This window comes from Paramormyrops kingsleyae, chromosome 18 (assembly GCF_048594095.1).
Source record: "Paramormyrops kingsleyae isolate MSU_618 chromosome 18, PKINGS_0.4, whole genome shotgun sequence".
In the NCBI taxonomy this organism is placed as follows: domain Eukaryota; kingdom Metazoa; phylum Chordata; class Actinopteri; order Osteoglossiformes; family Mormyridae; genus Paramormyrops; species Paramormyrops kingsleyae.
The window spans coordinates 26,504,123-26,531,075 of NC_132814.1; the positions used below are offsets into that span (position 1 = coordinate 26,504,123).

At 40.8% G+C, this 26,953-nt stretch overlaps 1 protein-coding gene across 3 annotated transcripts in view; it reads left to right on the plus strand.

Annotated features, from left to right (window-relative positions):
• LOC111835545 (arginine-glutamic acid dipeptide repeats protein) overlaps window positions 1–26,953 on the plus strand; it is a 143,818-nt gene that overhangs the window by 38,865 nt on the left and 78,000 nt on the right. The window contains exon 1 of one of the 3 annotated variants that reach the window (XM_023795992.2): window positions 4,237–4,762. The exons of the other annotated variants lie outside the window; for them this stretch is intronic. The gene's annotated coding sequence lies outside the window, so the exon portion shown is untranslated. Of the gene's footprint in view, window positions 1–4,236; window positions 4,763–26,953 lie in introns of those variants that run through there. 3 annotated transcript variants of the gene reach the window in all.

Consider the following 26,953-nt stretch of genomic DNA (forward strand, 5'->3'; position numbering starts at 1 on the left):
TTTATTTTTTATTTTTTTTATTTTTTTGGCTTTCCTCTTGTCTGTAGAAAAGCCCCTTTTTGTGATTTATGTTCAGGGGGCTTTTGTGTAAAGATGCAGGCATAAAGAAACTGCAAAGACTGAAAGATCGATTTCTGAATCAAATTTTTTTGACATCTGTGTTTAACAAAGGAAGGCTGTTCCTTTAAAATGAAGCCTGTTGTCTGTCCAGTGAGATGCTGGCCCAGCTGTGCGAGGCCAAGCCAGATGAGCTCTTAGGAGGGACGCCAGGGCTGTAGGGATCCAGCAGGGATCCAGCAGAGATCCAGCAGAGCCCCTGAGATCTCAGGCTGCTCCGCCACCCTGCTTGTGCGTGTTAAACTGGCTCAGGTCACTGATCGATTCAGTCTCATGAGGCATGTCTTGGTTGTATAATAATATAATGGTATTACCATAATAGTGTAATGGTGTTGTATTCTCTATTAGCCAAAGATGGATTAATTTAGTATCAGAAAACAAGCCATTTTGGCAGCACTAAGACATGGTAAATGGGGGAATGATGTTCATAAGCAGCTCTTTGTTGCTTTTATATCATTTAAAATCTTTTTTTCCTTGTAACAAATTATTTTGTATGATTGTTAAAAGTACAGTGGCTGTTAATGGCCTATTTATATGCTTTTAACTGAATAGTCGTTTCCTCCGATTGTATGTAATTTTACAAATGGTACTTGTCATAAAACTGAAACAGAACAGCTAATATGCTTGTTTTGCTTGGTGGGGGATATTGTACTTGTGCTGATGGGCAGTGCAAGTATTGTAACAGGGTGTCAAATCGCCGGGCTGGCATGGGCAGACAGCGCCAGGCTCTCAGACACAAGCTGAGCCCTGCGGATGCCCAGCGCCTGGCTCAAAGCGGCTCTGCTTGTCTCCTTTCATTATCTGTTAATGGTGCCCGGTGTGACAGGCTGCTCTGAAGGGGAGGGGTGGGGGGGGGGGGGGGGGGATACTGGCAAATCCTGGATGTGGAATTCCTGTGGAACTGGAGCCATTCTTAGACACTTGCCTTAGTTAACTGAAGCCCCACCCAAGCATTTTACGAGACATTGTCATTTGGCACTGACTTGTTATGAGAGTTACTTATTGCAGTCAGGATGTACATGTACAATAAGGGAATATTTTTAAAAAGCAAAGAGCTGTGTAAGTGCTGAATATAATGTGCTCCCAATATACAAAGTGCTTACATTAAAAAAAATGCACATAACCATAACATGAGCCATATACCTACAGAAAGCACTTTACAGAATGCTTGTTTAATCCTGCTTGCCTTCAGAGAATGTTTCTCAGAGAGCTTCCTTGTCAAAATGCATTCAGTACATGATGACAAGATGGCAGACGCCATACTGAGAAACTGAACTCATAAACATAACTTATTATGGTAAGGCAGGCGTATAACTCTGCGTGTAGTCATGTATAAATCAAATGGCTGTTAAATTAGTCTGCTGTTCAGGGTAAGGACCAACAAGTGATTCATTCATGCCTCTCACTACAAAGCACCTTTAAGGATGAATTTTATTCACTTGCATGGACCAATCTGATGGTTTTTTGTAAAACTCCTGGCCCTTTGTGGGTATTTCTGGGCTGTTTTGGCGATGTATCAACCTACATTGATCATCTTTATGCAACATCAACCTTTGGTCCTCAAATTCAACTATGAGAGTCTGTTTTTCAAATTTTAAGAACAAAGACACTTTATATAAATAAACTGGTGTAAGAAAGGTCTAGACATCAGATTATATATAATTAACCATCTGTCCAAGTTGTGCTTATGGAAATTTTATAAATGGCACACCAGTGCTTTCTTTAATTAGCTTACATCTATCATGTTAGACTATAGCTTACAGTTCATATACACTTTCAGATGATTTGTAAACAGATATACAGACCAACAATGAGATGGTTACAAGTGCTTCTTAGCTGAAAGTTTACCGAGTCAAACTTCATAGTGATATGGGGGAAGTTTATTCCTGGCTATCTTCAAAAAATGGCTCACCCAGATGAGTAGGTAGCTATATGTAACTGAGTGGAGACACTACTAGAGCGCAGGGTATTCTCATACATGCATGTTAACTTGCACTGTAACACACAATAATGTGTGATGGTCAGTTCACCTTGCTTTGCAGTATATTTATGTGCAGTGTTTGAAGTAATATGTAGTGCTCTTGACTTTTAGTGTTTCCATTCAGCAAATCAAAGTACTGCAAACAGCATTGTTTTAGCAATCATTTATGCAAAATGGTTTGTGGAATTTCATTTCTTGGAGATTATGGTTATAATGGAGAGCAGTGTAGCCCTGTGCTTTAGCCCTGCATCCTCACAGATCTGGACAGTTGGTCATTCTTGCCCCTGGCTCTCTCTGTATGAGCAGGCATTTTGCTTGTTGGCCCTGTGCTCGCATATATAAACATTGGTGTGTCCAGTTGACCAGTGTGTGTGTGTGTGAGTGTGCCCTGCATTGGCTTGGCTTCCTTTTCAGGGCATCCCCTGCCTTGTGCGCTGTGCTTCCTAGAATAGGCTCCAGGCTCTGTATTGAATAAGTTATGGTTTGATATCGTTATAATTTCAAAATTGTAAAAACTCTCCAATTGAGTGTCACTCTAGACTACAACTAGATGCTAAAATAGAAGCTGTAGAAATCTAGAAATGTTCCCTTGGTAAATGTAAATGTAACAAGCTGACCAAAGATGGAGGACAAAACAGCCACCCAAAATATTCACAAATGAAAATAATTCCTTTGTAAAATGTAAGGCAAGGAAATGTATATTTTTATGCAGTTCTTGGCATTGAATTTTCATCTTTTGTACCTTTTGCACCTTGGCTGGTGTTTTGTTTAGTTGCTAAGGCGCAAGTGCTTAGTTTTTGATGAGGTCTTTGATTTTTTTTTTTAAAGAATTTTTTCCCATCAAAGAAAGGGAGGTGAATTGTACCAGTCAACGGGCTTTTTGTACTCTGTCAGCTTAGACTCTGTTTCAACAGCCTCTAAGTGAGCGAACAATGGTGCACAGTGGTCCCTGTGCAGTGTGCAGTGTGACATTGTCTGATCTGACCAATTGCAGGTGGACAGTGTTCACCTGCCCTGTGCTTACCATGGACACCCCCTGTGTACAGCCTGCCAGACAACATGCTTTGCAGCACAATAAAAAGGCCCACCACACTGAAATAACATTGATCCGGGTAGCTGCCACTAATCAAGATGTCAATGAACAAAGACTAGGACGTTGTCTAGCAGGGCGTACAGCTTCCCGATGGATTATGTTAATTGTGCAAGTACATATTTGAACATCACAACCACTATGGCGCCTCAGCTTGACATTTAATGATAACGGTCTGAATAATATATGGTTTTGGTAGAGTATTTTTTAGTAGATGAAATACGGTATGTTCACATAAAATAGGAAATTTCGTCTGTAAACTTTTAAATGGTAATAATGACAGCTATAATGTAATTAGAAATGTCCGTTTTTAAATTTAATGTACGGTAATGGCGTTGACTGTGTATCGTTGGGTTTTATGTATAACCAGTACCACGGATATACCTATTTTGACAACATCATTGCAAATCATCAAATACGACAAAATGAAACAAACTGATTCAGTTCTCATTAATCACTCGATAGACCTTAAGCATTTTAAAAAATCTTAAGTTGATCATCTGATTTATAAATACTTTGTATTTTAGACGTTATAGTCATTATGAAACAGTCGCTAGGTAATTAATTGCATGCCTCTCATGCAAATGAGGAAGAGATCGCCGCATTTCGTCGATTCATGCATCATTTATCCATTCTCGCTTTCGACATTTCTTTTGAAACAAGGGTAAACAAATGTACCTTATTAAACGTGTTTGCTGATCGTTGAGTGATTTTATATATGGTTTTAAACGCAAGGGTTAGACATCGACATGAAAGCAGCTCTGTTTACAAAATTACACCATAAGAGGGCTTTGTTTGCTCTTATGTTTCATGCTTTTTTCTGTAGCCATAACTGCATGCCTTAAGTTATGCTGTAGTATACAAGAGCTTCAAACGGGGACTGCGGATCACTTCGTAATGCTGACTGGAATGTTTTCCTTACTGTGGCGTTTTGCTTTATAAAGACCATGCTCTTTTCCCATCAATCACCTAGCACCGCCGCGCCATTGAATCCGCTCCATGTTTTTGTATTCGCCTCATTTTTTGTTTTCGGGTGGGGGGGATTCTCCTCTAGTGTGTAGATAAAGAAAGACTAGGTCAGCCATGTGGATGTGTCTGTTGGACAGCTAAGGGGAGGGGGGTGTAACGGAGAGGGAACGTGGTGTGTAAAGCGCTCGAGAGAGGGAGCGCGGCGCAGCGCGTGTGAGAAAAAGGAAGTGGAGTCGCTAAACTGCGAACTCACTGATTTCCTATCCGTAAAGTACAGTAACAACTACTGCATACTCCCGGCGCTGAAAGCCGTACCGCTCCTGAAGAAGACAGACTGAGGGTCCCCTGGAGATTTTTTTCATGAGAATAAATTAACAAAGCGGGGTCGTCTTTTGTTAAGGCAAGTGCCAAATTCGCTCTGCCTGGGCAAAGAGGCTGTTACCGGATAAAGTGCCTGGGTGATATTGTTCTCAGTCTTCCTCATTGGACGTGGCCCAGGCCGAGGAGAAGGTTCGGCAGGGTCATTTTGTCGTAGCCGACGGGGATTTGCGGTTCAACTTTGTACGGCAGTCGTGTTTAATTTTTAAAGGTCATCAGACTGGCGGGTGAGTATTTTTAAGTGATTGTATATAATAAGCGTTAAGTTTGAGGTGGCCTGTGTCTGTAGCGGTGGTTTGGCGTGTGTTTATGTGTGTGTGTGTTTGTGTGGGGGGTGGATTGTTTAATTATACCTTGTTGATAAATTTATCAGTTATGCTTTGTTGTTGTTTAAACACGTTAGTCGAGAATAATTTAAAAATAAAATATCCCCGTTATTTCTTGGGCTACTGGCTTATCTCAAGCTACTAAGGACAGACAAAGTAACACAGTGACCGAATATTTCTGGCAAAAGTTTATTACATGTAATAAAATCTGTGCAATAGGTCTTACCTTGCAATGTTTTCAACTATGTACTTTCTACTAACCTTTGGCCCTCTGCACACATTAAATGCATGATAATTTTAGTGTGGAGATGTCTTAGTTTTTATTGTTTTAACATTAATATAATACAATTAGGATTAGGACCTTGGATTATTAGCCCAAGTATGAGTAAAAATTTTATTAGTACATATGTCTGATACAGGACTGCTAGGATATCCATTCTGTGTAAAGATATTTCGGCGAAGATATGTGAGCCCTTTACAGAATACAGTTATATAGGATTGGTGTTGCTGAGAATGAAGAGGAATGGGTCTGATCAGCCCTTTGGTAAATACCCCAAACTGCACTTTCTTCCTTGGCTCTCTGTTTGCTCTTTTAAGTTTCTCATTTGACCAAGGAGTTGCAGTAAGAAAAGCAATAAATGACCCAGTATCTAATAAACACTTGAAATATGTGACTGGATGACTAGGAGAGTTTGCATAACACTGGTAAACCAACCTGAATAAAGTAGATTTCAGTCACAGCAGGGTTTTCCTGGGTCTCTGGTGAGGAGTCTACAGGGAGACCTACTACTAGAGCAGGTGATACTGTAATGTCTAGTAATATGTAGATGTGAATAAATTATCACTTGGTAACTTACTTACAACATATTGTATATCCATTTTTAATAATTTTGGAATATTAAGCGTAAAAACACTTGGGGATTGCACATACTTTGACTAGACTTCATCAGTCATAACTACAGCATTTCATCCTTAAGAATTGCCACTGTGTTCTGATTGTACATCAACACCCCCATTCCCATAACAGAATGAATGTGAAGATATTACTGTACAAAAAATAACTTTATGCTTCAAAAACCAAAACATGAAGATAATATTAAGGAATGAAAATACATCTGGACATCATAAAGCAAGTTTTGTTTTATGTCTCTGCTCAGACAGCTTCAAATGATCTGTGCAGCCAAATAGCTTTTTTCTATCTTGTTTCACAGAAATAACCTGCAGACACGTGGAGGAGACTTTCTTATGTTTTTCCTTTAATGATTACAGTTCCTGAATGGGACGTGATAAAATAAGACTGGGAAGGGATTGCTTGCGGTTTTATTTATTGCTCTTGTATTTGTGTACGTTCTTGTATGTAGCCTTATGTTATGGGGGTTGAGTTACAGATCATCAGTTTCCAGACTATCTTGCATGAGGAGGGGAAGAAAAAAAAATGTGCAGGTTACAGATGTTGAAGTGTTAATCAAGCTAACCTGCATGTGTGAGCTGCAGTGGGTTTTGTTTTGGCTTGGTAACATTTTCAAAAAGCTCTTTCCTCAGATATTCGTTTTTGTTCAAATTTGTTTGTTGTTGGAAATGAAATCTTGGTTTTTCCTTCTGTTTTCCACCCTATAGAATAATGTTTTAGTAAGTACCCTTGTATGTTAATTTGCTTTTATTTGTCTTGTTAATATGTACAGCTTTCTGCTTCTTTTTGGCCTAGTTTTTTTCTGCCCCCTCTGACTGGGGTTTGACCTCTAGCTTAATGAGTCATATGTGATTAATTTTTTGGAGAAGTGCAGTGCTGCCTGGTTCATTTACAACAGAGTGACCAGAGATAATTGATTGGAAATTGGTGCCTTGTAACTGAAATGTACCTTTGCAGAGCTTAACACCTCCACCCACACAATTCACTTTAAAATCCATATTGGGTTTTGTGTTTAGATTATACTTCTGAAAAGCTTGACTTACCAGCAGCTCTCACAAAAAACCTGATAAAGTCACTCCTTGAACTCCCAGATGGACAGGTGATGTCAGAAATAACGCGTTAGACAAACCAGCTCTTCTGTGTATGGGCCACATTATCGGGCTTAGCTGTGCACGGAAACCATTAACACTCTAATGTGAATGGTTTCATTTTTCGAACATGTTACAGAATAGCATAATTTGGATGTGTGTTTGACCTAAATGCTGAGTAGTACTTTAACTTGTTAAAAAGGAATGGTGTTAACTAATTCCAGGTGCCGTTTGTTCAGCTCCGTTTTGAATTTTTTTTTAAGAAGTCCTGAGCAGAGGATGTGTACCATGCTGATAGTATTTTAATAAAGCACACTGAAGGAAACTGCAGAGCCCAACAGGCAGCAAGCTGAGTTTTGCATGTATTTTTAATAAAGCATAATTTCTTCACTTTACACTGCTGGACATTAAGAGTATTACTAAAATATATACACTAACATGAAGCGACCCATGAGAGATTCTACTGATAAAGTATGACCAAACACCGGCCAACACAGCTGGGTGGTTCTTTGGCCAAAGCATTATGGGAAGGTGGTCAGTGCGGTTGAACGACTAAGAACAGAGCCATGCCAGTACCATGTCCTGTCACTTTAGATGGAATAAGACTTTGTGCATGGGAACTCTGCTGGAACACAGAGACAACTGCTTCACTTCTCAGTGATTAATGTAACTGTAAGGAGGTACCATGCTTCTCTCTGTTGATCATGCTGTGAAACATCTGAATAATTCTACCTAGTTGCCTTGAAACAGTTTAACTGCTGAAGACACAACAGTGTATGATGTTGATAGCAAATTTGTGGCAGTTTATCACATTGCCAGATAAAAGTGTGTGTGTGTGTGTATAAACCCTAGTACTCTTTCATCTGTGGTGTTTGTATCTTTAAGGATATCCCTAGTGGTTAACTGCAGTTTGCTCAAAATGAATAATTAAATCAGCAAGCCACTATGTATTAGCGCATGGATTCACGCGTGTTCAAGAAAGGCACCAATGTTTGTGTACCTGGATGTGTTTACAGTTGTGTTTTGGATGATAAGGTTTATAAATGAGAGAAACCACTCACACTGTTAATTGCTCTCTCCTGTGTATCTGTGCTTTTCCTCTTTTATCTGTAAAGCAAGTCTGTGTGCTTGAGTGTTAACAGATGAAACAGCCATCATGTTCCTGTGTAGCATGACACATGCATTCCATTCACTTGATAAGAGTTATTATCTCATGTTTACTGACAATGGCTGAGTGTTTGTGTTTGTATGCAGAGATGAGCTCCGACTCACCTTTAATGTATTAAAGGAAGCATTATAGGCTCTATACTGGCATTGTGGTTGCATCAGTGCAAGGATTGTCAATAAATGATCATAATCTTAAATGTGTCTGCATGAAAGGCACGCAATGAAAGTCTTTCTGTGGTGGTGACACAATACTATACCCTGTATGTGTGCATTGTATTTTTGTATGTTTCATTTAGGTATGATTTAAACCCTCTCAATATGTGTCTCTAGGCTTATTGTCTAGCTGTTGCAGCAGCATTATTAACATAGCTTTTCAAAGGTACACATTAGGTTTCTAGCTAGACATCAACATCTGTTACAGTCTCACTATTTGTTGAGGGCTTCTGGTCTTGTGTGGTTCCATTAACGAGTCAACATCAGTGGAGGTGTGGGAGTAGATATTGGGCTAGTCGTAACACAATGCCCTAGTCTGCTCCCCTCTTGTTGTGGCTCTTTTCTACTACTGCAGTGCAGGGTTTTTGTTCTTGCTGTGCCAACAGACATCCATCAACTTCTACTTCGACTTCTGCTGTTTTACTTGTAAATAGCTTGAAGTCTCACTAGCTTGTGCATTTAAGTGGAGCAATGCAGTAGTACAGCACTCTTTTGAGTTTTGTCTTTTCTAGGATATGAGAACATAAGAATAAAAAAAACATCTTTTCAGTGGGAATTCTATATACTTTATTTAGTCTAGTGGGCGGGGGGGGGGGAGTTTTTTCATCTTCATCCCTCCTCTTCCTGGTGAAGATCATGGTTCATGGTGGCATCATGCCCAGCAGCTCATACAAAATTTTACTTACCAAGGCCACAGACTAGCTCATTCTGAGGAATTCCCAGGTATCTCCAAGCCATTTGGGAGATGTTCCCTCTGGCATATCCTGGCTTGTCCCTGGGGTGTGCCTGGAACCGCTCCCTTGGGAGCCACTGAGGTGGCATCCTTTTAAGATGCTCAAATTACCTCAACTGGCTCCTCTTGATCTGAAGGAACAGCAGCTTTTTTTTTTAAGGTCACTCTGGATCTCTGAGCTCCTCATTCTGTCACTGAGAGTGAGCCCAGCAACCCTGCATAGAATTTGGCCACTTGTGCGCGTGACCTTGGTCATTCAGTTGTTAACCAGAGCTTATGACCATAGGTGAGGATGGGCGCCTCATGAATAGAACGCTTTGTGATTGCACAGCAGTATAATGAAAGTAAGGAAGCAACCCTTAGCTCTCACTTCACCACTACAGTCCTGTTCAGTTCAGAACTGCAGCCTCCAAACCAATTCGTCCTGTCAAGCTCATGTTTCCTTTTAATGTCATTCACCTCGGGACAAGATCCCAAGGTACTTAAACTCTGTCATTAAGGGGAACCTCTCCTCCCCCTTCTGAAAGGAGCAATCTTTTCTGGGAGAACACCGTGACTTGGGATTGGGAGGTGCTGATTCTCACCCCTGCCACTTCACACTCAGCCTTGAATCGCTCAAGTACTTGCCAGGTCAGGTGAGGATAGAAGCGCTGTTATCTGTAAGTAACAGGAGTATCATCTCTATCCTTTCTTGCTGGATATCCTGTTTGTGAAAATCACAAAATGCAGTGGAGACAAGACATGCCCATGCCAGAGGCCAACACACGTTCTATATGACTTTGATTTCGTGCCAAGCATGTAGACGCAACTCCTGAATCATACAGGGATTGAATTGCACACAGCAGCAGTCAGTTGTGTACTTAGTAGTTCAAGGTTTCCTAACAAAATGTAACTCCAATTTTACATATTTTATACATTCAGGACCCTGTGAAGTGCTTGACCCCATGAATCTGCTTGGGTATCCATGCCCCTTCTGGTAGCAGCCTCAGAGACCTTTTAGCAAGCATTACCAGCAAGGCATTATCCTTCAGCTTCACAGGTTCTAGAGTTCTGCGCAAACCCTCTACTGGGTCATCCTGGGCTATCTGGCATTTTCCTCATGTGCCGAATTCAACTTGCCGCCAAGTGGTGATCAGTTGATAGCTCTGCCCCTCTCTTCACTTGAGTGTCTAAAACATGTGATCTCAAATTTGATGATGCAACCATATAGTGATGCTCCGATTGATCGGCCACCGATCATGATCGGCCGATATTGGCTAAAAATGGCTTGATCGGCGAACCCCAAAAGCGCTGATCAAAAAAAGCCGATCACATGACGTAAATTACTCGCGCGTCTCTTTCACACGGGCATGCACGGCGCACAGGTAAACAACAGCGGAGTGGAGCTTACTAGTGGCAACATGAGTTCTCCCGTCTGGAAGTTTTTCAAATTGTCCGATAAAGACGTAAAGTTAGCCGTTTGCAATGTATGTCGTGATGAAATCCCTCGAGGTGGAAGCAAGCAACGGCATTTTAACACCACTAACATGATTAGGCATCTTAGAACACGCCATACAACTGAATATGCCGAGTATGAGAAACTAAACCACTCTGCTCTTGGGGAACATTTCATGTGTTGACCCTGGAGGTGTCAGGCAACAGTGCTGACCAAAGTGTCACTGCCCCTCCTTCAGTGTGGGGCGCCAAGTGTCAAGCGCTTGATTCTTCAAGATCTTGACTGTAGCCTATTTCTACAGTTTTTTTTTTCTTTTCAATATAGTTAATTTAGAGTTAGTTTCATTTCTACAAATGGTGCAAACTCTGCTAGATTATAGATAAAGGATTCCCATTCCCCTGCCATTCTGTGATCGGCAATCGGCAGATCATGATCTTGGTGATCGGTAATCGGTGATCGGCCCCAAAAATGCTGATCGGAGCATCTCTACAACCATAGCCAATCATTGACTGCTGGGCCCGAGTGCTCTGGTAGCATGTGTCTGTATATGGTGATAGATATGGATAGTCCTTGGCTTGCACAGAAGTCTATTAACAACTTGTCTTTTGGGTTTAAATCTGGGCGGTCTCCATCATTTGGGACGTGTGTGTTGAGGTCTACTAGTAGGATAAGAAACTCCATAGAGGGTACCATTTCAAGAACCTCACACCCTCTCTCTGAATAGGCTGGGTACATACTGCTTGTTGCATTAACACAGTCAGATTTTCTCTTTGCAACTATTTGTATAGAGGCTGCTTTGTTGACCACTTTGAAGCTCAAGCAGCACAGCCATCTATGGTTTTTCAGCTTGGGTATGTCAAGAACAAGAGACTCCATCCATGATCGGTGTCCTAGTGTCTGTGTTCCTTGCCAAAGTCTGTTGTCAATGTTTTTTCTTTTTTCTCCTGCCAATGCTTGTTCCTTAAATGTGCCTGACCTCCACATATCACCTTGTGCATGGTGTTGCCACAAGAGGCCCCAGCTTATCTCTTTCAGGCTGAGCCCGGCTGGGTTATTTGGGTGGTATGGCCACCAGGCTCAAACCTGCCAACGCAACCTCCAAGCCTAGTTCCAGGGGTGGGTCTCTGTGGGGTTTTAGGGTGCGTGTTGTGTGGTTTCTCCCCACAGATCAAGTTTTAGATGATATAATTCTGTGGTTTGTTAAAGCACAACCTGGAATTTAAAAGTTTTTAAAACAGTTTAGTGCTGTCCCAAATGATTATTCTTTAAACTATTTATCTAGTGATTATTTTTTTGATTATTCCACTAATCTAATTTTTCTATTGATCTGATGATAAATTTACTGATAAGCAATTATTTTCAAGTTAGTCATTTAATACAATTCACCCCCTCCCCCCCTAAACACACATCTGAAATTCTCATTAACATTTCAATTTATTAAAACATTTCTTAACCATTAGAGCATTATTAACAAAAAAGTCAAATCTTAAGAGATTCAGTAGGATTTCTATGTTAGACTGAAGTTAATCACTGCAATAGTTTTTACCAAATTATTTCAGTACACCAATCTGACATGTTTTTAACAAACACTAGCAAAGGTACCTTATAGTTAAGCTTACTTCAGTGAGCAAGGAACGATTTAGGCTACAGTGTGTAAGAGTAGTCGTAAACGATAATTTGTCTCACTCTTACATGACAGAATAAGTAAACAGAAAATATAAAACGGCTGAAATAGCGTCATTAACATCAGCCACAGTAGAGGTGCAAAAAAGGTGTCATGACTGAAGTATTCCCAAACTTTGGAAGACCGTGTGTGAGCCTTTCTTGCCGCGTGTTTCTCCAGAGGCTCTGGAGCTCTGCTGGTAGATGCAGCCATGTTGCCAGTGCATGCCTTACAAAATAGTGCAGCACTGCTGGCACGGGCGATATTAGACAAAACTATATTGGCCTTACAAAATATTATGGCACTGCTGGCACAAGTGATATTAGACAAAACTATATCGAAATTCATTATATAATTGATATAGTTGTAACAGTGCCAGCAGTGAAACATCCAGCCAGCTTATTAGAGGAATAACTTTGTATTGTAAATGAAAACCATGCCGCAGGTCCAATAAATAAAATATTGTAGCTCTCGAGTGGTTGAGATCATCAGGTGGACAGTAAAGTTCAGTTATTAGCAGACTGTTTTATTGCGCGATTCTTAAAAGGACAGCCTTAACGTGCTCCTGAGGGGATAAAGTACTTTCCCTTACAATATGTTTAGCTTATCACTTAGTGCATTGCAGTTACAAAACAACATTTTTTTTTTTTCTACAAAAAAAATGTTTTACAAAACATTTACGTAGTTTTACACAACGTGTCGACACTAAAATTCCACGCCGATGCATTTTTATAATCGACATCGTCAATTATGTCGAATAATCGTCCCAGCCCTAAAGCGGTTACAGTGATTGGACATATGGGAAATTAATATCATAGGAGCCGTAACTTAACCTTTAGTTCTTTTTTTTTTTTTTCGCTACATAGCTGTTCACCAATTATTATGGTGGTAATTTAGCTGACTTTGTAAGTCAGTGTAAGGCAGGAATCCCTTGATCTGTATAAAAGAAATTTCAGGTCATTGAGTCGTATTCAACTTCTGCTCGTAGTCTCTGAGACTTGTTTGTTGCTGTCTGCCTTTGGATTATAAACAATTTATAGAAACGCATGGACGCATTATTAATGCATTAGATTTTTGTTTTTATTAACTTTTGTCAAGTGTGTTATTTTTCAATTACCAGTATTATATAGCTCCTAGTAGTGCTGGTTGGTATACCGATTCATACTGAAAACCATTTTTATTATTATGATATGATAAATTTTCTTATTCCGCAATACCGGTTTAAATAGCCTACACAATGTTCGGAAATTGGCGCAGCTGGAAACTGTTTAAGGGATGACCTTTTTCACTGCTGCACCGCTAAAATGTACCGTGAAAGATCAGAAACAGAAGATATAGCTGACGCTGGGTTGAAAATAATGAGACACTGGGGTTGTCAAAAATCAATTCTCAGATACTAATTTTTAATTTCAATTAGTATCTGATTAGAAAAGCCTCGATGCAAGCAGTGCTAGGAGGTCAAGCAGCACGTCAAACCTGGTGAAGCATCTTAAAGACCAACATCCCGGTCTGTATGAGAAATTGCGCAAGGTCATTAGCCGTTTATCGATAAGTATTTAGCCAACAAACACGTTAGCTGTATGTTATCATTAAGGTAGCGGATAGGCGCAATGCCTAATAATATAGTTCAGGGGTCACCATCATGGTGCCCACGGGCACCAGGATGTCCCCAAGGACCACATGAGTTGCCCACGGACCTGTTCTAAAAAATAGCAGCGTCTAAAATTTTATTTTATCCTGTTGCTATTCTTCTTTAATCTTGAATTGAATCTTGAATCTTGAATTGAATCTTGAATTTGCATTTACATAGATTTGAAAATAGGTTTGAAAAATCTTTAAAAAAAAAAACATTTAAAACATATTTATTATACATGATTTAAGAAGAGTGTATCAAACTGGTAGCCTTTCGTATGGCTCAGTACCCGTGAAGTAGCTCTGTTTCAAAAAGGTTGGTATGACCCCTGATATAGTTAATGGTGGAACAATGCAAAAACGTAAAACAAAAATGGCCTGTAAAATCCTATAAAATGTGGTAAACGCCCAGTCATACTTTAAAAAAAATACCGTCATATACCATGAAACCGATATAACTTTGAAAAATACTGTGATATAAATTGTTGCTCATACCGCCCAGCTTTATATAATAATAAACCCAACAAAATTCTGAAAAGCACACATAAGGGAGGAGAAATCAGTGACGGGTGAATTCCTTAACATCTTATCTGTATCCTGTCGGTTTTTCACTTTCAAAGCGTTATGTATAGGATGTTTCTGCTGGTTAGAATTACTCTTGGTCTGCTATACTATGGTTCATCCCCCTCTATCTCCTTCAGTTCATGATATGACTTGTTGCTAGGAGTGACAGCGGCTGATACCTCCTGCTGCTCTGAACAAGAGCCTTTTCTTCAGATTAATTAGGCCAACAAGTGCTGCTCCAGGCAATGCTGAGGTGGGAATCCCTGCTTGACTCCTTTTTAAGTATGGAACAGAGAAGAACAGTGAGGTGAATTTGGAAAGTTGCAAGTCTGTGACTTTGATTAATGAAATTCTAACGGGAACCAGTCTGTGTAAGTGTGTGTTCTCATCTTTTTACTTGTGCTGAATGCTTGTTTTGGCAGCTTTGGGTGGAAGATCACTCAGGTGTATAAACTATTCACTGGAAAGGTGGACCATGTTCTTCACCTTCTGTTGTTACTTTGTTGGCTTTATACTTACTTGATAACCTGATGATTAGTCTCATTGGACAGTTGGACATTGGACTACTGAAGTGCCACCACCTCTTGGCCACTGTTCTGAATAACTGAAATTATCTATTCGGAAAATGCAGCCATTGTCAACCTCTGCTCTTCCAGGGTGAAGCCAGCTGACATGTTTGGCAATGGAGAGCTGTATTTGTGTGCGACAATAGCACAAATCTCCTCCCCCTCTTAAGCTTCTGCTGTTGAAGCTCAAAACTCCCAAATCCCTTTAGCATGGTTCCAAACGTGTCACTTGAGCTACTTTTAAGATAAAACTGACAGGCAAGGAAACTGGGTTCAAGTGAATCAAGACACTTGGGTTGTAGACAAGTGTCTTGTAGTCAATTTCTACACCGAGTGTGTGGGGAGGGTGAAAGAGATGTGTGTGTGTGTGCTGAACAGTTAGGAAACCACTACCAGTTACAATGTCTGCAGGAACACCAGCCGTGTACATGCACGTAGGTTTATAGTTCCTGAGTCTCTGCGTTTGGTACTGTGTATCCATTTTTGAGTGTTTTTATATCTCTTTGATTTTAGGCTTATTACATTGTATGTACACAAGTATGGTCTTATGGTTTTGTTTTCAGGACATTCTGGGCTACTCAGATATGTCATCATTTGATGTGTATCATCCTTTTGAGGAAAAACTACTTGTGCCTATTGAAATTTCTCAATTTTTTGTCTCGTCAAATATAAAAATTTGCAGGCACTACAAATATAATCTTATACATGTTCATATTAGAGTGTCTATGAGTATCATTGGGGACCATCATTGGGGAAATACAGTCAGGACCATAAATATTTGGACAGATACAAAGTTTTCTGTACATTACCACAATATATTTTAAAAGAAACAAGTCAGATGCAGTGGAAGTGCAGACTTTCAGCTTTAATTCAGTGGGTAGAACAAAAAAAATGCATAAAAATGTGGGGAACTAAAAGTAATTTTTCTACATAATCCCCTCCTTTCAGGGGCTCATAAGTAACTGGACAGATTAATATAACTGCAAATAATATGTTCAATTCTAATACTTAGTTGAAAACCCTTTGCTGGCAATGACTGCCTGAAGTCTTGAACTCATGGACATGACCAGACGCTGGGTTTCCTCCTTTTTAATGCTCTGCCAGGCTTTTACTACAGCAGCTTTCAGTTGCTGTTTGTTTGAGTTTAGTCTTTAGCAATTGAAATGCATGCTCAATGGGGTTGAGACCAATCGAGAATATTCCACTTCTTTGCTTTAATAAAGTCCTGGGTTGTTTTTGCTGTGTGTTTTGGGTCATTGTCCATCTGTATTATGGAATGCCGCCCAGTCAGTTTGGTTGCATTTGGCTGGATTTGAGCAGACATGATGTCTCTGAACACCTCAGCATTCATTCGGCTGCTTCCATCCTGTGTCACATCATCACAAAAACACTAAAGACCCAGTGCCACTGGCAGCCACTGGCAGCCATGCACGCCCAAGCCATCACACTGCCTCCAGCATGTTTTACAGATGATGCTGTGTTCTTTGAATCATAAACTGTTCCACCCCTTCTCCATACTTTTCTCTTTCCATCATTGTGATACAGGTTGATTTTGGTTTCATCTGTCCAAAGAATGCTGTTCTAGAACTGTGCCGGCTTTTTTCCAATAGAGTTCAAGGTACAGGTATTAGGGTAAATAAAGGAACACTCTGAGTTACAATTAGGGCTGGGCAATATGGCCTAAAAAGAAAAGCTTCATTTCCCTCCACCAGTTCCTCAAAAACATACTTAAAAAGAAACATTATTCAGTTTTGTTTTTTGTTTTAGCAATACCAACATACAAAATGTTCACGAATAACAAGCCCATTTCTTTAACCCAGTCTTTTCCTAGGCACTGGTCATTGGTTATATCAATCATCCCTGCAGCTGTAATTTCTTCCCAGCAGGGCCCCTTCATATGCCTCGCGCTCAGCTGCATGCTTCTGTTGCAGATGCTGGAATAAGTTTGTCATGCTGCTACCTATAGTTCCCACCGACATTAGACAGACGCTACGTTGGACAGTGGTTTGTTAGACGTTGAGGATCTGCTTACCCAAACCACTTCAAACGACTGATGAGACACTGACAGGTTCAGAGACGAGCTCCTCCCTTGTCACGTTCGCTGTTATCTTGCTACTGCTTGTGTCTGTGGGGGTGAAGCGGCGCAGTGCAACAGAGCTGGTGTGGTGTGCTGGATTTACCAGGTTAAAGTGAATCGCCATTTAAATTTTTATACATTGTCCTAAAAATTTGAATTAATAAAATCGATTTATCACCCAGTTGTTTTTGCAGTTTTGATGTAGGATACGTTTTTAAACATTTTGATTAAAATGTCCATCAGAATTGGCCATGCTGTTGACCTCTGGCACGGATACCAGTCAGTTGCCATAGAGCACGGCATGTTCTGTTTGTGTGGCACATGAGTGAGTGCTCACCAGTCAGATCCCAGTTTATCTAGAGCTGGTTACACTCTGCTGTAGTATTCCAGATTTTCTCCACCATTAAGAGAACGTGATCATGGTTTCTTCAAAAATTGGAATGTATCAGATTTGTAAAAGCAGGTTTACAGATAAGATGCTGTTTCTGTAGAAAGACTGATTGATTTAATTTAATTTCTTAATGTTCTTTTGCTTCAAGCCTTTTTTCCTACACATTCACTCCTGTAACAGCTTTCCCTGTGAATCATGGAAAAAATAATGAAAAATCATTATTTAGATTAAGGCTTTAGAGGCCTCGTATAAGCCAATACTAATACCAAATACTACAAAGGTGTTGTCTTTAAATAAATGCACAAAGATATTGTCAGGGAACCACTGCTGAGCATAATTATTACCCTGCCTTTGAAAAGACACTCGCCTTTTATTAAAAGTGAAATAGAGTGAGAGCTGCTGCCAGTGGACAGGCTTTAGTAACTGGTTTTGGAAGCCCGAAGTGGACAGGCTTTAGTAACTGGTTTTGGAAGCCCGAAGAGAGGAGACCTCTGAAACACTGGGACAGTGACTGAGAATCGAAGGGAAGGTGTTTATAGGTTGGCTTTCTCCGTTTGGCTCCATTAATTGTGAGCTGTGGTGACATTGCTTCCCAGGAATGGACTGGAGGAGCCCCTCTGCCTGAAGGAACTTCCCTTGACCTCAAGGAAGCCCTTGGCCAATTAGCTACAAGGCATCTCTTCTGTGTCTTCCTGCAGTGTGACATTGCTGTAGCCCATTCTGCTTTCAATGGGTAATTTTGTGCTGGTTCTGTCTGAGTAATTATCAGTATCACCTTGGTGATACTTCTGTAATAAAAAAACCCCTTCCCTGGTTTATCATCGCCATTTCGTCACCAACATGGAGAATTTCACATATCATCTTTAGCTTTTGACAAATTATGTTTACTCTCATCCTTTCTGGAGGCTCCCACAGCAAAGTCATGCAGACAGTGTGTGGGTCTGATAATTACCGAAGTTTTATGTGGAAAAATCCTGCATCATTTCGGTTAAAATGTAACCAGTGACGTGATGCATGTTTCCCTTGGTGGCCGTCTGTTGTGTGCTGCTTTGCCTTAATGGTGCCTGTTTGTTCCCCAGAAAGAGATGCTGTTATAACAATGCATGTTTAGGCACGGAGGAGCAATGATGGGCAGAGGTGCAAAAATGTTAATATCGCAAGTGAGAGGGAATTCTTTTAAATTAGTTTGCTGTGTTTTGGGAATAATCAGTGCTTGCTTCCCATTACAGTGCGATCTGTTGGTGTGCTTAAGGAAATCTGAAAGATAATTCTTAAATATCTTCAAAGATGTTGCACTTAGTGCTGTTCACATGCTAGTCTTTGTGGTGACATCCATTTAAGCATTTTTTCCCTGTACTGTCAGCCTGAATAGGAGAGCTAAGGGCTACTTCGCCACCCATCACTGACTGCAAGGTTCAGCAAACACTGTATCAGGAAACACCATCAATTTTGCACTGACCCAGGATCTTCATTTACTGGGCCGTTTGTCCCCAGTCTTTCTTGTACTTGGGAGGAAGAAATATACAGAGGAAATGGGAAATAACTGGTATGTTTATAATGAAAACACAAACAAATCTGAGCCAAAGACCATAAACACTGCAGGTGTGTTAACATCTGTCTCTGCTCCACCCAGTGAAACGTGGCCATTGATTGATCTTTTTTTCTTCTCTAGCTCTGCCTTTTTATATTGCAGACCACATATTATACCGGCTAGGTTTCAAATTGAAACACTGCACCCCCCCCCCCCGCCCCAAGATGATTGCCTCTCCTGATAAGGTTGAGGAAGAGTGGGTCTTATACATTTCTGCAGAAGAAGGTATTCCTCTTGGGATTTGTGTTGGAGGAGGATTTGTGCAGTTCTGGCTGGCGCTGATTAAAGGAACACTTGTAGATAAGCCTTTTGAATAACAGCCTTTGTTGTGTGAGTTGGGGGGAGGGAATATGCTGGGAGAAAAGGTTTTGGTTCCTAAATGGCTATCGCCTTGGCGCGGTCTGCCACTCTGCAGGGATAAATATTTAATGGTGGGGAGGCTGAAATAGAGCCATAGCGACATGATGGAGGGCGGCAGGGCTGCTATTTATACTGCATGTGCATCACGGGCAGGATTGGCTGCTGGGCCGCCCCAGGTGAGAGCACCTGGGATGAGGGCAGGCACTATGAGCCTGTCTGAAATAGTGTCTGCCCCTATTAAGCTGAGAATAGGCAAAATGCTGCACTCCCAGGGGTCATTTTAAACTGTACACACAGCATTCAGGCTGTAGCCCTAGATGGTCCTTTTCTGGGGTCCCCCCAGGGCCCAGGATGTTGAACAGAGAGGCATCCACACAGGTTCATTCTCATCATTTAAAAAATATTTTGTTGAAATAGCACCGCTTTATTTTGCCTCTAATGCCAAACTACCATATTTATAAATCATATTGAAAGGAAATTTTAAGGAGGTTGCGGGTCGGAGCATGATGAAGCTTGGTTTTGTTATGGAGGGAGTTTTCTTTGTGGCTATTTGACTCCAGCTTGAGGCAGGCATGTGAGACCCACAGCTAAACACTGATTTGTGAAACATGCGTTCAGTGAATTTGTGCTTCTTGTAAGACTGCAGTCAAGTTCAGGGCCAGTTTTAGAGGAACTTGCATTGTCCTTCTGTAGGCTGTAACTGGCAGGGAGGAGCTTAACTCCCCAGGCCTGGAGTCCTAATGCACGTAAGTGTGTTCTTATTATGGCGCTTTGTTGAGTTGAGTAAAAATATGTGACTGTTCAGTGTTTCCTCAATTGAAAATTGCAGGCACGTGCGCTCATTTGAGGCTGATTAAATGTTCACAGGTTTACAGGGAAAGGAGATTTTGTCTTTCTTCTGCTATTTATGAAATGCATCTCTTCTATTCCTAATTTAGTCAATTTTCTTGTTTTTATGGTTGGTACAGGGGATTTTCCAGAGTGTGTGTGGAACGCACAAACCTAGTTATCTTGTCTTACACCAGAGAACTCAATGAAGATGGCATGCTTGATGTGCTGTCGGTTTTGGTGATGTTCTTTGTGATGTCGAATTTTCCTGTTTGGCATTTAGTGTGTTTTCACAGCGTTGCCCTGGTGTAAGGTGCATGACACAAAAGGCCTTTTGTTTTGGAGTGGAAGTGGAGTTTGGCCAGATTGCTGTGTACTCTGGGCATATGCTACAGAGGAGAGGGGGACTGGAGAGTTGACGGCCTCTGAAATAAGCACGACATCTTATTTTATTGTATTTGTATAGACTTGGCACACAAATAACAAGCTATAAACCTGAGTTCATGTATTTGTTTAGATATTTCTGTAATTAGTGCTATAATTGATTGATTTTTGTGTTTGCTTTTGCAAGGAATTAATGTGTATGTCCTTAATCCTGCTGCACACTATGATGATGTTTGGGGTGCTGAACTGATTCTGCCGCTGCTGACCGAGAGAAACAGGTTCTCACCCAGGTGGTGAGTGCAGCAACATGTCCAGCACATCACTGGAGTAGTCAAACCTCCTCTGCGGATGTAAAGCCAGGTCAGGCTTCTATAACAAGGCTCAGTCTATGTCTGCAAACACGCAGACCATAATAGCCACACCAGGCAATTCATTTATTATTATTATTTTTTTACTATTTCTCATTTGACTGTTGGATGTATAAAATGCTACCACGATAGTGAACATTATCTACGAAGCTAGTATACATTCAATACCCACAGCACGTCACTGGCTTGACTGTGAGAGCCACTCAGTTTCCATTAAACGCGATGCTTATAGCTGCTTTGTTGGGCATGAGATGTAAGGCCCTGGGGGGAAACTGTTTCCCCTCCCCTTCATCTAGCAGCTGGGTGCCTTGCTCCCTGTAAATACCTCAAAAGGTAGAGCAGGATAGCAAATACCGCAGACTGCACAGAGTGTCTGATCATGACGACTTTATCTTGGGTTAGACTGCCATTCGTTTTGCTGGTAACGGAGTGTACTACCATTGAGGTTATTCATTTTTATTGGGGCTCAGCTGAATGACTTGTTGGAGGTGATGTGTCTTTAAGCCACACAATCTATTAAATTCAGTTGGGGGCTGTTTTTCTAAGTTCACAATGTTTTGCAGGCAGTAGTTTTTATACCAGCATGGGATTGCAAGCGTTAGAAATATGCTGGAATGTGCATTTTGAAAGTCCTAATTTCTAAGTCTGTGTTGAACACTGGCAGTGAGTGCTGGGTACTATACGCAGATTTGGGGGCAGCTGATTTTGGCCGGCGTTTTTGTGGAGGAAGGGTGTCCTAGTAGGTGCTCATTCTGAGCTCCAGCTTTCCCCATGGTGGCTGGGGGTGGGGGGGTGTTGCTATGCTACCGGCTGTGTATGTGAGAGGCTTCAGCCGCCAACCAGCGACCTAAATCACCCAGAGGCGTTGATTAGAGGAAGAAGCTCCAGGGGAATGGGAATGGTGGGGGGGGGGGCTGGAAGCAGGAGGGCCATGGGGTGTAATAAATGCCAGAAATGGATTGGCTACCCCCCAGTCTTCAGCTTAATTACCCTGAACAGATAATGAACCAGGCAGTGAGGCCAGTGTCTTACTTCCTGGCCCTGGCATTCTTGACCGATTGCAACCATAGCTGATCCTGACGGTGATAACATGGGGGAATGTTTAAGAGGGAGTATGTGTCTGCCAAGCTTTCTGTGAGGAAACCCCTAACCACCTTTTCATCAGTGATCATATTTCTCCCTTGTGTGTTTGGTATTCATTTGTCTTTAAAAGCCATTCTTGGTAAATTATGCTTTTCACTCAATATAATGTGCTGCATTATATTAAATTTGAATAGTCAAGCCTGTTGGATACACTTTTTTGTTTCTCTGTCCATGTTATCTTTCTGGATTTTGGGCTTCATGCTTTTGTTATTCACCAGTGACAGTAGGTGTACTGAGTATATTAATAGTTTGATGGGGTTCCATTGACGGACCTGCTGTTGTTTTCAATTTGCAGTTCTCTGACTGTGTTGGGTCATATTGCTCACTGAAATACCTGTATCCATGAAACTGCTCTATCATGGCTGATGCCCTGTCACACCTGCTCCGCTTCATTGCGTCCTGTATAATTGGCTGGAAGAATGTGAAGTGCACTTTTTTTAAGGGGGGGGGGGGGGAATAAGAAGTCACGTTGAGCACATTGCTTTCGTGGCATGCATGCTCTAGGTTAACTGTGAGCAGCTCTGAGCACTTTGAGGTGCTGCAGTCTTAATAACCACCTCCAGGTTTTGAGTGGAGTTGAGTGCATGGGTAGGCTTGTGTGTGCAGCTGAAAGGAAGCATTAGTTTAACTTGCATGCCTGTATTTCCTGACTTTGGCCAAAACTTAAAGCTGTGTATTTCTACAACACAGTCATAACTGTAAGCTGAATTCCTGTATCCTGATGGTCAGAATTAAAGCACTTCACGCATGCTTATGTTTGGATTCCCACTGTACTAGACTGTGCCATATGAAATTTTGGAAGGAGGGATTTTTACAGCAAAGGACAGCCTAAAGGACACCACCATATCTTTTCTGCATCCTTATTTGGCTTCTTCATCTCAATTCAATCCTCATTTCTCTAGTTATGATTAAAAAAAAGTCAAATCTTAATTTTCCCATGGAAGCTATGGGGAACTTCTCATTTAAGTAGCTGTTTTCTGTTTTTCAATTGAGTGTTGGCTTTTTGAGAGCATGTTGTCATTTTAATCCTATGTAGCTTTTTTACTTCATGTGAAATTGCTCAAATAATTTTTCAGAAATGCTAAGCTGGATTGACACTTTGTCTGGGCTTTCAATATCAGTATATCAGTATTGTGTATTTTGGGGGTAATGCAGAATGATTTGTTCAAGCTTCAGTTTTTGTCATCTTTCATTTTACTGGATTCTGCTCAATCCATTTTTCCTTCACTTCTTACAAGATGCCTAGTTAATGCTGTAGGGAAGTATCTTTACAATGAGATATAGCCGAAATCATGCACTGTCATGGTGGTGTGCCTTATGGCACATTGTACTGCTGTTTGTGGTACTTTCTTGTACATGCTAGTTCAGACACTCTCAATACACTTGTATACATTTCCTTAGGTTCTGTCTCAAGCATTGTCCTTTCTTAGTTTTTAGGGGTGACCTTTTCTAGGCAGTGCCTTGGTGATATGATGCAGCTTCCAATTTCGGATTATTGTTCCAATTATTGATCAGAGCTTGTTGTGTTGTCCCAAGATTGACATTACTCTGTTGGCTGTTTCTACTCTATGAATCAGAACGGCCTCACTAACTCCCTGATGCTCTTTAGTCTTTCAGATTCAGCACGTAACTTAAGCTTGCCCCACTTCGCTTAGAAGGTAGAGGTGAACGCTTGGTGGGATGCCAGTCCATCACTGGACACACATACTGGGTGATTTAATGATGCCAGGTGAAATAACTGAATGTGTCTGGAATGTGGGAGGACACTGGGGTGTTTGGGGGAAATCCAAGCATCAAAGGGAGGGCATGTGACGCACGCACACAATGCATGCGCACACACGGAGGCAGTATCCAAACCTTTGGACCCCCAGTCCTGGAGGCATGAGTTAACAGTGCTTCTCTATTGGGCTCAACCGAAATATTGACAAACCACTGTAAAGGTTCCATGAATTTATCGACAAATCACACCAAGAAAGCGCAGATATTGTCTTTTTAAACATTTACGAGAAAAGAACTCTCACTAGTGAGAATAGCTATGCTTCTTGCATTATACAGTAGCTTACCACTTCTAGGCCGAAACTATTAGTGTTCCGATTCAGTCAGGGTTTGAATGTTTGTTTATAGAATGAATGTGTAACTATATATGATTAAGACTAAGCAAAAGTTATTTACAGGCTGTAAAATGTACAAAACTGAAGAAAATCCAAATAGGAATAGCTAAGATTATAATCACGAAAAAAGACAACTTGTTAGCGATTTGACTGGGAACAGAAATATTTCAATATTTCAATGTACCACATAAACACTTTAGGACCAAAAGTCATTGTATGTATGTCTGTCTCTCTTGTTTGAGAGTTTGTTGCATGAGTTCATGTTATTTACTTCGTTTAATATTAAGTGATGAGGTTATAAGGCAGTTTGTTTTATATACTTTTCTTAAGACAAATAAACTGACATAATCATCAGTCCATGACCACTGTTTAATAACTGTTGGTTTTTAATTTTATTTTCCATATATAATTATGTCCGCTAATATTATCGACTGTTGGCTCATGGAATTGGTGTCGGAAATCATTTTGGGGCCGCTACCCCCCAAGCCAGTGCACTGGCCCACTTTTTAGGGCGTAGGGGATGAATACTTATGCAATCATTGCAATCTTTTTTATTTCATTTTAATAATGTCCTTTCTGCTGCAAGAGAATTTGTAGACTTCCCCAAGGGTGAAAGCAGCTCTTTTGATCACATGGCCAGCAGCTGGCCTCTGTGGCTTCAGTGTTTAAGCCAGTCTCTCCTGTCTCATTTGTGTGGCCCAGGGACACAGGAAAGACAGTAGGCTTCCAATTCAATACTCACAGTGGCTTTTAAGTGCTGCTGTTTCAGAGCTTTTATGCAGTCTGTCTTGATGTTCTGAAATCAACTAGATGAATAATGTAGCTATTATATTGAATGCTAAATTTAAAATCCTAGAATTGTAGACCTTGACTGGATCCTTTTGTCTTTCCGTGGAGCTTCTGATCTTTCAGGACCTCATTTTGGGTCCCAAAGCATTTATGGCAGTCAGGGTTTTATGATTGCTCATGCTTGCAGAGGTGTTACCTAAATAGGCTAGCATTAAACCTTAATGTTGATTCCAGAATAAATGAAAACACTTGCTCAAGTGCCACACAATCAGTACGTTTACATGCACAGCTAAGAATAGCTATGGTTATAGCTCATCTACACCATTTAATCAGATTACTGTCCTTGTCTCAGTATACATGCATGGGAGGGGAATCGATTTATTGACTGATATGGCTCCTTTCAGGTTTTTAGTATTGGGCATTTTCCAGTTGACCCATTACGTCAGACATAGAAAAATATACAACCAGATCAGGATAGCAAAACACGAAATAAAGGATTGTGTTTAATATACTATGATAGCACAATACTGCAAATTTTTCAAATATTGCAGTGTGATTTTGTTGTAATAAATATTGGGGTATTTATGAAACAAAAGGGAGTTGAACATAAATTTCTCATGAACCTGTCTAGGAGTGACTTAAACGGCAAGAATGAAAATGATTATGATTGTCTTGGAGAACACATACAGCACTCGTACAAAAGCAGTGGAGGTAATCTTTAACCTGATTTTTAAATGCGTACTAGATCTATCTTGGAAATGAATAATCATTAAAATTGCAAAACTTGCTAGGTTTTGTTTTTCCTATGACAGAGTAAAAACGTTTTGGCGAGACTTAAATTCCCTGCACTATAATGTCCGTACCGGATTGAATGTAAGAAAAAACCTGATCTTAATCTAGCTGACTAGAGATGTAAGAATTGCATGTACATAATGTGCGATGTTGGTATTAATATCACATGTCATCCAGCCCTATCATATGCTACAGCCATTTACCAAATTGGAATTGATGTCATTCGACGCTGGTACTAATTTTTACGCCAGTGGAAAACCAACACCTTGAATTACCATACTTTTGGTACCTTCTAGAAGTACCAACAGTACGGTACCTAGTGCGGTGGTAAAGCGCCCTTTAGTCGAGCGGTGAATTGAACAGTTTTACAGCGCTGTTCATTTCGAATGTGCCATACGTCCTCTGCTATGCTCCAAGCTTCTTTTCTGCACTGGCTCCTTCTGTCACTTCCTGGTGAAAGTCTAGGGGGAACCTGTGGAACATACACAGAGAGCCTAGGCCAGTTTGGGTCCGATTGAATGTAGTAAATCGACTCCCGGTCGCATTACTTGGGTGTCTTAGTCCGACTTTGAGAAATTCGATTTAGTGTGATTTCATTTGGACTAACATGTTTACATGTCCTTCAAAAGTCCGGTTTTAGTCGGACTAACACAATACTTTGATTTTCCTAGAGTGCATGTAAACGTACTGAATGTCTCAAACCAAAGGCCGCGAAGTAACCTGTTGTTTGTGTCTTTCCTTTACATTTTTAACATTGTCAAGTTGTCATACCAAGCCGTATTGCAAAAGTCTGTATGCATGGTAAACCATAACATTCCATGAAGGTTTAAGCACCATCACAGAGAATAACTGGGGCCAGAGGCCACCTGTGATGGATCCATTTCAGCGTCTGGTTCAGTGCGGTCATCATATGACTGAGGTTTTTCTTTCTTTCTTTTTTTTTTTTTAAAGAACATTCTGCACTGTGCCTTTTTCACTTCAGAATGATTACATTCTCCATATAAAATTATCAATCATGACTAGGTTTTAGGGGTTGGGGGGGGTGGGGTAATCTGAGCTAACCTCAATTTTATCCTTGTAGATACCATGTGGCTGGACTTGCCAATTCTTCTCTAGCTTTCTCCCACATAGTCAGTTGCCAACTGTGAAGAGTGTTCTGCATCTCAGGCCCATCTGAGACAGGCTAGATAGGAAGCAGGAGGTATATACAACACGGTATTAAGGTCTGCTGCTCTCTTCCAGATTTTTGTGCAAGCCTGAAAGCAATATCTGTGTTTACTGTTGTGG